Source organism: Lepisosteus platostomus, chromosome 8 (assembly GCF_059453375.1).
Source record: "Lepisosteus platostomus isolate fLepPlt1 chromosome 8, fLepPlt1.hap1, whole genome shotgun sequence".
In the NCBI taxonomy this organism is placed as follows: Eukaryota; Metazoa; Chordata; class Actinopteri; order Semionotiformes; family Lepisosteidae; genus Lepisosteus; species Lepisosteus platostomus.
This window is the reverse complement of record NC_142618.1, coordinates 20,221,838-20,234,256: the sequence shown is the minus strand read 5'-3', so window position 1 is coordinate 20,234,256 and position 12,419 is coordinate 20,221,838. Positions and strand designations below refer to the sequence as shown.

Genomic DNA, 12,419 nt, shown 5'->3' with positions numbered 1-12,419 from the left:
CTGCGTTAAACTGTTAACATCAGACAAAAAGCCTCCATCAAACTTTTCTCAACAGAGGCCAGAGGTCGTACATCATTGTACAATGAATATTCAGAAATGTGCTATTTGAGAAACAGACATTCCAATCAAGTGCTGAATACTATACTTTCAGTTGTGAGATTGGACAGAAAGAACAAAGTATAAAAAAGCTGAATTCAGTGTTCATTCCAATGTTTTACATGGTATGTTTCTAATTTTTTTAGAAACTCAGTTTAAAAAATGATACCCAGTTAGGGCAGCAGTGTGGAGCAGTATTTACAGTGCTGGTCTTGTAGCTGGAGGATTGTGGGTTAATATCCCAGGTGAGTCACTGCTGTTGGTGCCCTTGAGCAAGATACCTCACCTGAATCATTCCAGCAAAATACCCAGATGTGCAATTTGGTGCAAAGGTAAGTTGATTTGGATAAAAGTGCTTTATTCTTTAATGTAAAACAACAGTGCCTGAAAAGGTGACACAGTGTGACCAGAGCTTGCTTTATGAGAGCAAATGCAGCTACACAAACATCCGAAACAATGGGAACCTTACTCCATCAGGACTAGTTAGGAATAGGAAGAAGAGCTATAGTCTTATGAAAAATGGAAACCCATAAGATCGCAGAGGTTGTGTGCTATGTTTAACAGCATCCTGCATTACAATATTTAACCCATATCCCTGAATTGTTTCTAATGCAAGTAAGGTCCATTTGAACAGAGGATGATAAAGAGCACAGTTTGATATGGTACTACCCAAGATCACCTGTTACACTACATATGGAGCCGTGGAATATGTATCACCTCTGCTCTTTTGTCATAAAGGGAAAAAATGCCCCCCCCCCCCCCCCACCCCTCCACCAAACTCTGGTTTATTTTACTGCACAAAAATACAAGCCCAGAAACCTTGTTCTGACACACTGCAACTTGAATGGAGCCCAGAGGCTGAGCAAGAAGGTAGAAAAAAAGGCAAACTCCAGAAAATGACAGGGTGACTGACCGACAGGCTCCATTCCCGATGCCATTAACTTTGTTGAGTAGTTCCACTCAGCTACTCATTTGTGGTGAGTGTGCGACCATTTTAAGCATGGACGTCATTGTTTACATCTTGCCAAGAGATATTTTAAACTGCTGTTTTTGGCAATCAAAGAAAATACCAGTTTGGCTGTCTTTTTTTTTCCTTTAAACTTCAAGCCACAATACAAAAGACTAAGGAGATGATGATGATGAGGGATTTCAATTGTTAAAAAAGCTGTTTATAAAATCATAAAAATGCTAAAAACAAAGCCAAGGCAGGAAAATAAAACGAATCAATTTAATCCATTTAGATTTTGAGGTATGTAATTCTAAAATTCATATTTTGTTCATCATCCGAACTTTCCTCAGAAAGAACTCCGTTCATACAGCACTTCATTTCAAAGTTCTCCTGCTCAATTGTGGATCTTGTGACATCAAGCTCTATGACAATATACAGATAATACTTTGTGAAACCCTGACTCCTCTCTTTTTGACTTGCGGAACTTTTGGATAGTTTGGCTCACAAAATATAAGACAGGAGGAGTAGAAGATTGTTCTGTAAGACAGAAGAAGTAATGACTATTCTCTTAAAAATGCCCAGCAATCTCATTGCTTTCCAACAGAAGATCTCCTCCCCTGGATAAAATAGTACTAAGCTCACAGATACTGTATTTAATTAAATGTCTCTCTGCAAATGAATTTACACTTGCAATTGTCAGATATATTGCTCCTCCCTCACATTCTATCTATCTATTCTACCCTTTGCCCATTTTTGAGGTGAAGCGTACAGTATAACCTTTTTACAGAGCTCTGTGGCCATACTGGCTTTGTCTGTAGATCAAACAATATTAATTATGGTTTTTGCAATTTTCAACCCCCAGTCCTCACATGTAAGGTGTATGAATTATGAATGCGACAAAACACATGGTTGTTTGAAGGATTTTTACCTTTTAAACAGATGTTGAAATGACACTTTTTGTAAGCATGAGGTATGTTTTGTTTTGGTTTTTTGTCACAGAGCAACTTTAGTGTTGTGTTCAATACCCATTTTGGATTATTCTCTGTGTGAAATAAACATTGCCTCACAACACCATAGTTAAAAACTGTTGTTTATTTAACAAAATTAAAAAGCTCTGCAGAGAAATTCTCTCCAGAAGCTGAAAAGGCTATCGAATGGGTTGATTCCCTGCATTGGTAGGCTGCTGGCTGTTGGGTTGGCCTAGAGAGCTAGGATGGTTTTTGTGAACTTTAGTTGCTCTCTTTGTAGAAAGTATCGATTCCTCTGTCTCACACCCCATCTTTCCCCTGAAAAAACACAAGAGTGCAGACTCCAATGGCTTTCACATTCCCAGTTTTTGTTCTTTCATTTATTTATTTTGTTTTTAACTGAGTATAAAAGAGCATTTCATTTGGATGGATGCCCAAGACAAGAAAGAGAGGTCCAACTGCCTGCATGCTGAACTCACTTGCATGTTTTGCGACACATCTCAGCCACCTATGGACACAAGGACTTGAGACTGCAGTACACAACAAGATTGATATAATGAAAGTTACCAAACTTTTTCAAATTTTATCAAAAAATATAAAATATTATAGACTGGGACAGAAATTGACAGGAAGGAAAATGAACAGGCGCCTCTCTCTTTTTCTGTCTCTCTCTCTCCACCCAGTCCAGCACTGCACATTCAGTTAAAAACATCATTAAATAAACATAAGCAGAAAAGCGTCCAATGAAATAAAAAAACACACAAAATCTATAATTGCATAAGTCTAGTCTGATCATCCATATGTGATCAATTTTTTTTTAAGGAAAAAAGTGGAAGGATCTCCAGTGTATTCTTTTAAAAACAAGGAAAGGGAGCAATTATGGTGATGCTGTTCAGTCAAGTATCAATGAAAATGTGTGTCCTGATGAAGACTGGTTTGCCAAAACACTGGCAACTGTGTTGTGCTCGGGTGACCAGTGTCCACTTGCTGCTTCTTCTCCCCTGATGTAACTAGAAAAGGGCTGTATTGTACCATTAAACATATGGCTAAGATTAATTATCAAACTTTTTTGTGCTGTGTTCCATCAAACAAAGTGTAAAAATAGTTCTCCTCGGTCTAGTGGAGTAAAGGTAGGATCACCGGATAACGGGTACAACGGTAACGGGTGAACATTCTAGAAGAAAACAGCTTGGTGTATGAATTTCAAATGCAGGAGTGAGACCTTCTAAAAAGATGATGCATTCTTCTCCACCGTGCCTTTAACGTGTTCTCAATATGGATTAAACATATTTTATGTTGTAAGGGAAAGTGTTTGAATGAACTGAATCACATTCAGTTGTAATTACAAAGCTGAAAATTGTATCATGGTAGTGGTATCCACCCTCAGATTAGAAAAAAAAAAGTGATGCAAGGCTCTAATTGAGAGGGTGGCAGATTGCTTTATAATTAAGGCTTCGCTACAGATCTCCAATTTGACAAATTCCACAGGGTTCTTTACAGGAGTCAGCTGTGGCCTGTGCCTCCTAAGGAGATGACATTTTTTAAATGAAAATAATGATTTGATTCAATTACACCCTGCTCTATTACATATAATTTAGTTGGAATTAAAGAAACAGGCAATTTTTGTTTTGTTCTGCTGAACATAATCTCACAGTCTGGTAGTCTGCACTTCTCCAGACCTAGCTAACACTGCCTTAAATAGCCTTACCAAACACAGAATTGGCATATCCAAAAAGTTCATTTAATTTTCTTGGAAAATTAACATTTGTTTTCAGTGTGTTCCACGCATTTTAAATTCCTGACACAATGTTTCTAAGGTATGTAATATATTCAATATATAATTATTTTAGCAATGGTAACAAGAAACTCCTGTGGGTTACTGCAAGGACATAAATCCGGTATTTAAATATTTGTGCTTGAGGATTATGTTGAAACCCAGAATGCCAAATGGATCATGCCAGCTATAATGGAATTAGTTTTTGTTCCTGGATTCTTCAGCAACTAATCCATAAAAGCTGATCAGCAGCACTTCAATTCAACTCTGACAAAGCCAGCATAAGCCAAAAACTACAGCTGGGCAATTTATAAGTTACCCTATTTTCACATTCTTTTAAAACTTTTGCCTTTTTCAGAATAACTTTTCTATCCATATAAGCATTTTATCTGACAGTTTTTTTCATTTTATGTGGTTTCATAAAATGGAGTTCTTAACAGAAGTTTGTGAGGGTTGATGACAACCAAGACACTGTTCGGCCCAGCTGTTCCAAATTATAATCATTCCCAACGTCATTTCCTAAAAGCTATAGATATCATGAGTTAAGTACCATAATACCATAAGTATTTTCAAATTCCTCATATACATGACTCCTCCACCCCATATCCACTTTACAGCCACTCCTTGGTTAACTCTTCACTCGGCCAAGCAGGTTAAGACAAACCTTGCAACAGCTAAATACTCAGCAAACCTCAAACACACCTAGATCCTGGGTGTCACTTTTCATTGAGAATTTTTCCTTGCCACTTTTTCTCCCTGAAGAAACTTCGTTGAAACACAAGGATTTTCATCTTCTGAATGGTAGCTCCAAGTACTTCCTGTCTCTTCCCAGTGGTTGTCCTGCTGAGCCAGTGGGTGTTAATGACAGGACGAGCAGAAGATTGCTCTCATTATCTGAAGTCTCCAGGCTCACATGGCAAAAACCTGCTTAACAGATAAAAGTCAACCTTAATACTTCTTCCTTTTTCCTGAGTGCCTTCATCTTCCTCACATTTCTTTGAACCCCTTTATTATTTGTTAATTTTCTTCCTCTCCTATTTTATCTTCTCATTATAAGCTGTCTCACTAGGTAGTCTGCATTCTAACAGGAATTAGTGTGAAAAAAAGAACAACAAGTATTTCTTTGGAAACCAGTCCTGTACTGTACAGCTCAAGACCTTTTAGAATAGTTCACATGCCATGTGTTATATATATGAATCACAGGATTGAACAGAAGTTGGTTTAGGCACATGTGTTTCCGCACAAGAAGGACTTAAATAAAATCTCAGAATGATAAGAAGGAAACATGTAAATACAGAAATAGATAAACACAGACGAGAATATTATATTTATTTTCCTCATGTTCCCGAGTATCTGTAACATTTATCAAAACACTTGACATCAAAAGGAAAAAGAAAGCTTACATTAAAATGCAAATCACAAAGATTCCATTTCTCTCCTTTCAGATTCCGGTGCAGAGCTGTGTTGGCACTGGTTGTGGGGTTCTTGCCTATATAGACTTGACTGTGAAACTGAGTGAGTGAATGGAGCCCCCGTTTGTCTTTTGCAATGTGGAAAGGCTTTGAAACAATGCATCTTTCTTTGGATCTTTTACTGAATGCGTCAAACAAGCATGGTGCATAAACTTTAAAATAACAGAAAAAACCACTTTACAACGCACAGATACGTTTTTGAGAAAGAGGCAATTGTCTGCTTGCTCAAGGGTTGAAAAAGCATCGTCACCCCAGCCGGAGCTCCTGGGTCAGAAGTTTAGCCTGAAGAGTAATACAGTGTGTATCCCTTTCACTGTTCACTGTTAAACTATTGCCTTGAATAATGATTCATTCAGCAGGATCTTTGGCTGTCACTTTTGCCTACAGCTAGAAAGAGAAGTGGTGAAGGAACACGGTTTTATTTTTCTTTGTTCACCTTTAAATGCATTGAGTGAGGGGCAAAGACAGTTATTGTATCACATTTCTTCACCGTTGAATAGCTTGTGAAGACTGAAAAGTGACGAAATGGATTAGTTTCTAAGATAGAACATCAGTTTTTTCTGAAAAGGCTGGAGTTATACTTTAATTTTTTATTTAGTAAGGCCTCATGTACAGTAGGATATAGTGTAAGTTTTCACCTCATTAGAGAAAAAAAATATTGCTGTTCTGGAATTCACCCAGAACAGAGCAACCAGATACATTAGGGGTTTCAAGGAATGTTCTACAGTGACAGGCTGAAGGAACTGAACTGGCTTAGTCTTGAGCAGGAAAGAATGGGAACTGATACAAGTTTTCAAAGGCAAGATTTCTGATTTCTTCAGAACGATACAGTGGAAGACAAGCCAGAGGGCACAAGAGGAAACTACATGGAATTGTGACTGAAACTAAGAAGATCAGCCTCGTCTTTACCCAAAGAGCTGTGGGAGTATGGAACAAGCTACCCAGCCGTGTTTCTGAAGCCAATACCATGGTTTCTTTCGAGAAAAGGCTGGCGGAGATCCTTGAATCAATTCACAGCTAACCACCAAAACTGCGAAATGGGCTGAATGGCCTCCTCTCATTTGTAAGACGCTGCAACAGTGTGCGAGAGCTGCAAAAGGAACAGGAAGAGTTCATTTTCTCTGCTCTACCCTAATTTCCGTAATCTGGGGTGTGATTTCCAGTGAAGACAAAGAAATTCTGCCAGCAAGAATTCATTATTTTATCAGAGGACAAATGTTTGGAAGACACTGTCAGTGTTGCAGCTCTAAAATGGGACAACAATAGCCTTTTCGGGATTTATGACTCATTTCAGCACGGAGGGTGACTGCCTGTCATCACCTCTGCACCACTAATCAAATTGCATCTGTTTCCTGTTTGCAGTTTACAAGGCTCCCTCACTTCACTCCCTCTGCCTACAAATAGCTCCACATCCAGTTGCCTGCTTTCGCTGAACATCAGCTTTGCATTCTTTAACTAAATAAGTTATCAAATGTAATCCCATTAATGAGAAAAGCATGGAAACCATCGGGCATTTTATTGGCATGTAAGAGTGGAAAACAGATCCAGCTGAATGCAGCTTCACACATGACCATTTTGGAGACACAGACAGGTCTGATGGCATGGCATTTTTGCTGTCACTCAGGGATCAGGATCGAAGACAATTGCTTTATTGAAAAGCGAGATTAAGTTAGTTGTCTGTTTTGAAATGGTATTGCAGAACATAGGGGAAGAAAGACTGATATAAACGTCTGGATTCCCTCATGAAAAGCAAGGTAGTATACCTTCAGCCTGCCAAGGAATTATGCAGTACTCATGTTTTGTTTTGGGGGAACCTTAGGGTTCCTGTAAGAGCTGAAAATGCCAAAGCTCTTTGTCAATGAGGTTGCTTTGGATTGACTTCAGACATCACACGAAACATGAGTTGGTGTTTGTTTAAAATAATTCATTGAGAAGTTCTGAAACAGCAGAAAGGCATTAGTAAGCAAGACATGAAAAGAAGTAATAAGTTCAAGACCAGGGCAATTTAGCATTGATTAAGGCCAAAATAAATATCATTTTCACTTTCCGAACCCTAAAATTAAACTAGTGAACTTTTTATATATTAAAATAAAATGCTGGAGAGACCTACAGTTTTTAACAGGCTAGAGCACTGATAGTGGAATAATGACTACAGGTACAACAGCAGTATCCAGTCCTTTTCGGTAATCACACTGTCTTTAAGAGGGTCACATTGATGCAGGGCTGAGCTTGGCAGGCTCAGGGAGCAAGGCAGGACTACACTCTGGAGGGGATGTCAGTTACTCACATACTGGGGGGGGGGGGGCATTTTAGAAATGCCAGTTAACCTGGAAGGTTTGTCTTTAGGCTGTGGGAGAAAACCAGTGAAACCAAACAAAACCCACACAAACACAGAGAGAGGGCAAGCAAACACCACATGGACAGAAACAGATTCTAACCCAGGACCCTGGAGCTGTAAAGCGCACAGTGTTAGTCACCGCGTCACTGTGCAGCCCACAATCACAGTCGTAATAAAATAAGATTCAAAGCTTTTCTGCAAAAGGAAAACCAATGAACCATAGTGCTAGCCTACCAAGATCCCCTTATGAAAAGTCCCGACAAAAGCCTACCCTTGCTTCATCAGAACAAATGTTGGGGATTTTTATGTCACTTCGATTCACAGTTCCACCTGAGGCCCTTAAAAGTCAGGCGCTAGCGAGCGGCTCCGGGATTGGAGCTCCAAGTGCAGGCTCCCGACGCCATGAGTGGGAGCCTGGGTCCCGACTGGGTCCTTAGTTCCTGACGGCACAGCACACAAAGAGCTCAGCTCCACTGGGGATTGGGATGGGATTGGGATTCTTCAACTCGGGTTCTCTTGGCTCCAGCATACCCTCGAACATCCCAAATGCATTCATGCTTGAGGTGACATCAGTGAGGACTCGCCTTTTCCTCCCGTCTCCTCCAGAGTGCACAGAGTGTCCAGAGATCAGCGGCTTGATGAGTAAGAGGGTGTCCTCTGCATTTCCAGCAGTCACTGCTGTGAGCCATAATGTGAGAAGACATGCAGTGATGCCTGGAGGGGGGGAGGCAGAACCTGAACAAGCACACAGGGACTAACAGGGACACATCTTGAGACTCCAGTACACCTAGGCAGCATGTCTTTGGAAGGTGAGAGAGCACTGGAGCACCTGGAGATATCAAAACTGAGCTCAGGGAGAGAAAGACATGCAAACGCTACACAGAAACACAGAAGGAGCCCTAGTCCAGATTCTAACCTGGGACTCATGTTCGGCAGTAGCACTAAATGCCACGTCATCACGCTGCCCCAAATGAGCACGCAACAAAATAACTGGTGATCCAAAATGTATTTTCCAAAAGTCAAACTCTTCCTCTGTCCAAAACACAAAAACTAAGCTACTACTTTACAAGGGGAACGTCTGCTCCAATTAACTTTTGGTTCCAAAAAAAAGTATTAAAACCAGAGGCTCTTAAATGTACAAGAACCCATGTTTCAACTTGCAAAATGAACTTCAACATTGTACTAATCTGTAAGTGATCACACTTGAAGTGTTTATGGTACAATTAATAAAGAAATAATATATGTCAGTGACTTGGCAAAAGCTCTTTTCAGCAGACTCTGAAAACCACAGGAATTGAAGGTTATTTGTGTCTATCGTTATTTAGAATTATGAGAAATGTAAACACTGAAAATATTTTCGGTATTGGCACTGTCTAGGAATAAAGTCACATTTGCCGTCCAGAAATCACACACACATTTAACACTGAATTTATGAGAATGTCGTTTTTATGATGAGAGTAAGTGTGTGGGTGAGGGTTGAGGGGGTTGTAAATTTGTAATAACTGTATTGAAGCTACAGCAGTTTTAAAGAGGTACAGCACCACCCAATAACTCCATGTAACCTCTCTGAAGAAAATTTAAAGAAAAGATTCTTATAATTCAAGATATGAGAAATAGATTTATAGGGCATTTTGTGTATTATTTCTCATAAAAAAGATAAATGCTTAATGAGCAGATTGTGAGTTAAATATTTATATAATTTAATAGTATCAAAGCATTAAAGAAGAAATGTGAGACTTTCCTTCTGCTTTTCTAGGTTAATGAAACAGTAAATAAAATATGTGGCTTGAATGTTTGAATTTAAAATTTAAAATACTGAAGGACATCATCTTAAATTATATCTTAAATAAAGACTGACAAGAATAAAAAAAAGACTTTTTGTTAAGCTATTGAATTCCTATGCTGTCCGTTTGCCTTTTCACTGAAAAGGAAAGCTTATTACACATGAATACAGCCGATATAAAAAAACATTCACTAATGCCGGCGTCACACTACACGACTTTTCCTGGGATTTTCAGTCGTAGCCTTCATTTCCATAATCGTAAGAAAATCACAGCGAGTTGTAGAGTCGCAGCGCACGCCCGTTACCGTCAGCTGAGTAGTGTGAAACCCCCAGTGATTCGTAGGGCTCTTAATAGCCCCTACGACTGACTGCGACTCGCTACGATAAAATCGAACTGGTTTGATTTTGTCGTAGCGAGTTGCAAGTCGTAGGCGTGGGCAGTGAGCCAGGTGTGTACGTTTGAGATAATGTACCCGTTATGTTACACATTATAGCGAAATACTAATTTGTTTACAATATTTGTTTTAAAGCTGTTTTATATTTTTAACTTTTAGTTTTGTATATATTTATATATATATACTTTGTATATATCTATATTTATAAAGAAGAATTATATTTTTGAAGATGTTTATTTGTGGAAAACAATGCCTGTGTTACATTTTTCAAGATGTTGACGTGCTTGTTCTCCATTTTGTTTGTTTACTTTCATGGGGTGCTCCTCTTGTGCTCCATGTTGATTGGATGCCTAAATGATCCAGCACAATACAAGATTTGGAACCGTGATGAAAAGTCGTGAGGGAATCGTGTAATTAGTCACCCCGTGCGATTTCTACTCGTACAATTTGACACCCTCTAAGAAAAGGCAGCAAGATTCAGCAACAGCAGTCAAGCATTTAGAATTCAGTTTATTTCCAAAGTGTACATTGCTTTTTTTAGTAGTTCTTCACAGTAAAACACTTAATAAAATAATAAAATATATAAATATATAAAATAATTAATCATTTATTATTGTACCTATTAATTTAATTGAGTATGAATATTTTTGGTCACCAATAGGGCAAAGTGACTAGCTTTGGATTCAAGGTTCAAGTGGGTTTCCTTCTACAGTCCAAAAACATAATATTATGTTAATTGGTTTCAGGGAAAATTGGGCCTGGTGTCTGTTTGTGTTTGTATCTGTGTGCCCTGTGAGGGACTGGTGTCCCATCCAGAGTGTACCCTGCCTTGTGCCCATTGCCTTCCCAGCGACCCTGAATTATAAGTAGTGGATAGAAAACGGATGCATATTTTTTTAGTAGGTATTGAGATCATATGGCTAGCCAGCAGCCATATCACCCTGCAACTCACAACTGGCAACCCACTGAAGCTAAGCAGGTGTGAGCCTGGTCAGTACCTGGATGGGAGACCACCTGGGAAAAACTAAGGTTGCTGCTGGAAGAGGTGTTAGTGAGGCCAGCAGGGGGCGCTCACCCTGCGGTCCATGTGGGTCCTAATGCCCCAGTATAGTGACGGGGACACTATACTGTAAACAGGCGCCGTCCTTCGGATGAGACGTAAAACCGAGGTCCTGACTCTCTGTGGTCATTAAAAATCCCAGGGTGTTTCTTGAAAAGAGTAGGAGTATAACCCTGGTGTCCTGGCCAAATTTCCCATTGGCCCTTATCAATCATGGCCTCCTAATAATCCCCATCTATGAATTGGATCTTTACCTTGCTCTCCTCCCCACTGATAGTTGGTGTGTGGTGAGCGTTCTGGTGCACTATGGCTGCCATCGCATCATCCAGGTGGGGCTGCACATTGGTGGTGGTGGAAGGGAGTCCCCCACCTGTTAAACGCTTTGAGTGGAGTGTCCATATATAAGTGTAAGCTATTATTATTATTATCTCCATTTTCACTCTAATGCTCAGAGCTTAACATTGTGGGCAACGTTAGGCAACTGGTATCGTAATATCCTGGAAACAGGAGTGATCTTGCAACATTTTCCCTTGATTAAACCTTATTACACGACCCGTTGGACAAAAAAGCCCCAAATTATAAAGCACAGTCCACAAGTGTTAACAGACTTTTGATATGTTAGGTTGCTTATATTATTTCTTCCACTACATAAAGAAAAAGAAATTATATCATTTTACATTGATACCTCTTCTTCTTCTTTTTTCCTCTCCTTTTTTCAATTCCATATTCTGGATTGAACTTCTGTAACAAACCCTAAAGATTTCTACAGAGGTCCCTAATGGCAACAGATAAAAGAATCCAATCCATTGAATAGACATATGATATGATGCCAACAAGTATGAAATGAGAAGAATTACTGTAAATTACTAGAGTGGTGCAGAAGGGAGGCAAGGAGAAACAATATTGGGTACAGATATACTTACAGTAAATGAAAGAGATCAAGTAATGTTTAGTCAGTACATCAATGTTTTGTGTTTGATTCCAGTGTGAGAAGCTGATAAAGGCTTAAAACAAAATTTATCGAATTGAGAGGCCAATGCAGAGTTGTGTGGTGTCTTTTTTCCTGTATTTGTGAGTTTTCCAGGCCTGCAGTGACCTTGCTGTCTGTCTGTGTTCGTCAGGTTTCTCTGCCTGTCCTAGCATTGATCAATATTTTCTGCTTTAAATTCTTTTCTTTTTTTTATGGACGAATAAAATCAACATAAAATTGATTTTTTTTTTTACTGCACATAGAATAGATTCCAGGAAGAGACACATTGGAAATTCTAGAAAATACCTTTTGGAGATCTTACCCTGTTATCATAAGCAAGTGACAATAACCCCGACAAAACTACCTTTATAAAACTGTTTGTCAGATACTCAAAGAGTTTATCACCAGGAACACACAGCAAAACCGACCTGAGTTCGTCACAGACTTTGAAAAACAACAGCACTGAAGTTCAAGACATTGTTATGGTTTCATCAACAACCAGCAATAGCCTTATGTAAATCTAAAAACAAATACACGCTTTGTTTCATCATCTGTAAAAGGAAAATATTATTTATTTTCTCATCCAGCCATGATGAAAGAAAGTGAAATTAGTG

General features: G+C 39.1%; 1 long non-coding RNA gene across 1 annotated transcript; it reads right to left on the bottom strand.

Annotated features, from left to right (window-relative positions):
- Positions 1–2,119: 2,119 nt before the first annotated feature.
- On the bottom strand, positions 2,120–4,683 carry LOC148657064 (uncharacterized). The gene is made up of 2 exons (XR_015941085.1): positions 4,490–4,683; positions 2,120–2,331 (listed from the first exon to the last, which is right to left on the bottom strand). It is a non-coding gene; the product is annotated as an uncharacterized LOC148657064 (long non-coding RNA).
- Between the last annotated feature and the right edge of the window lie 7,736 nt (positions 4,684–12,419).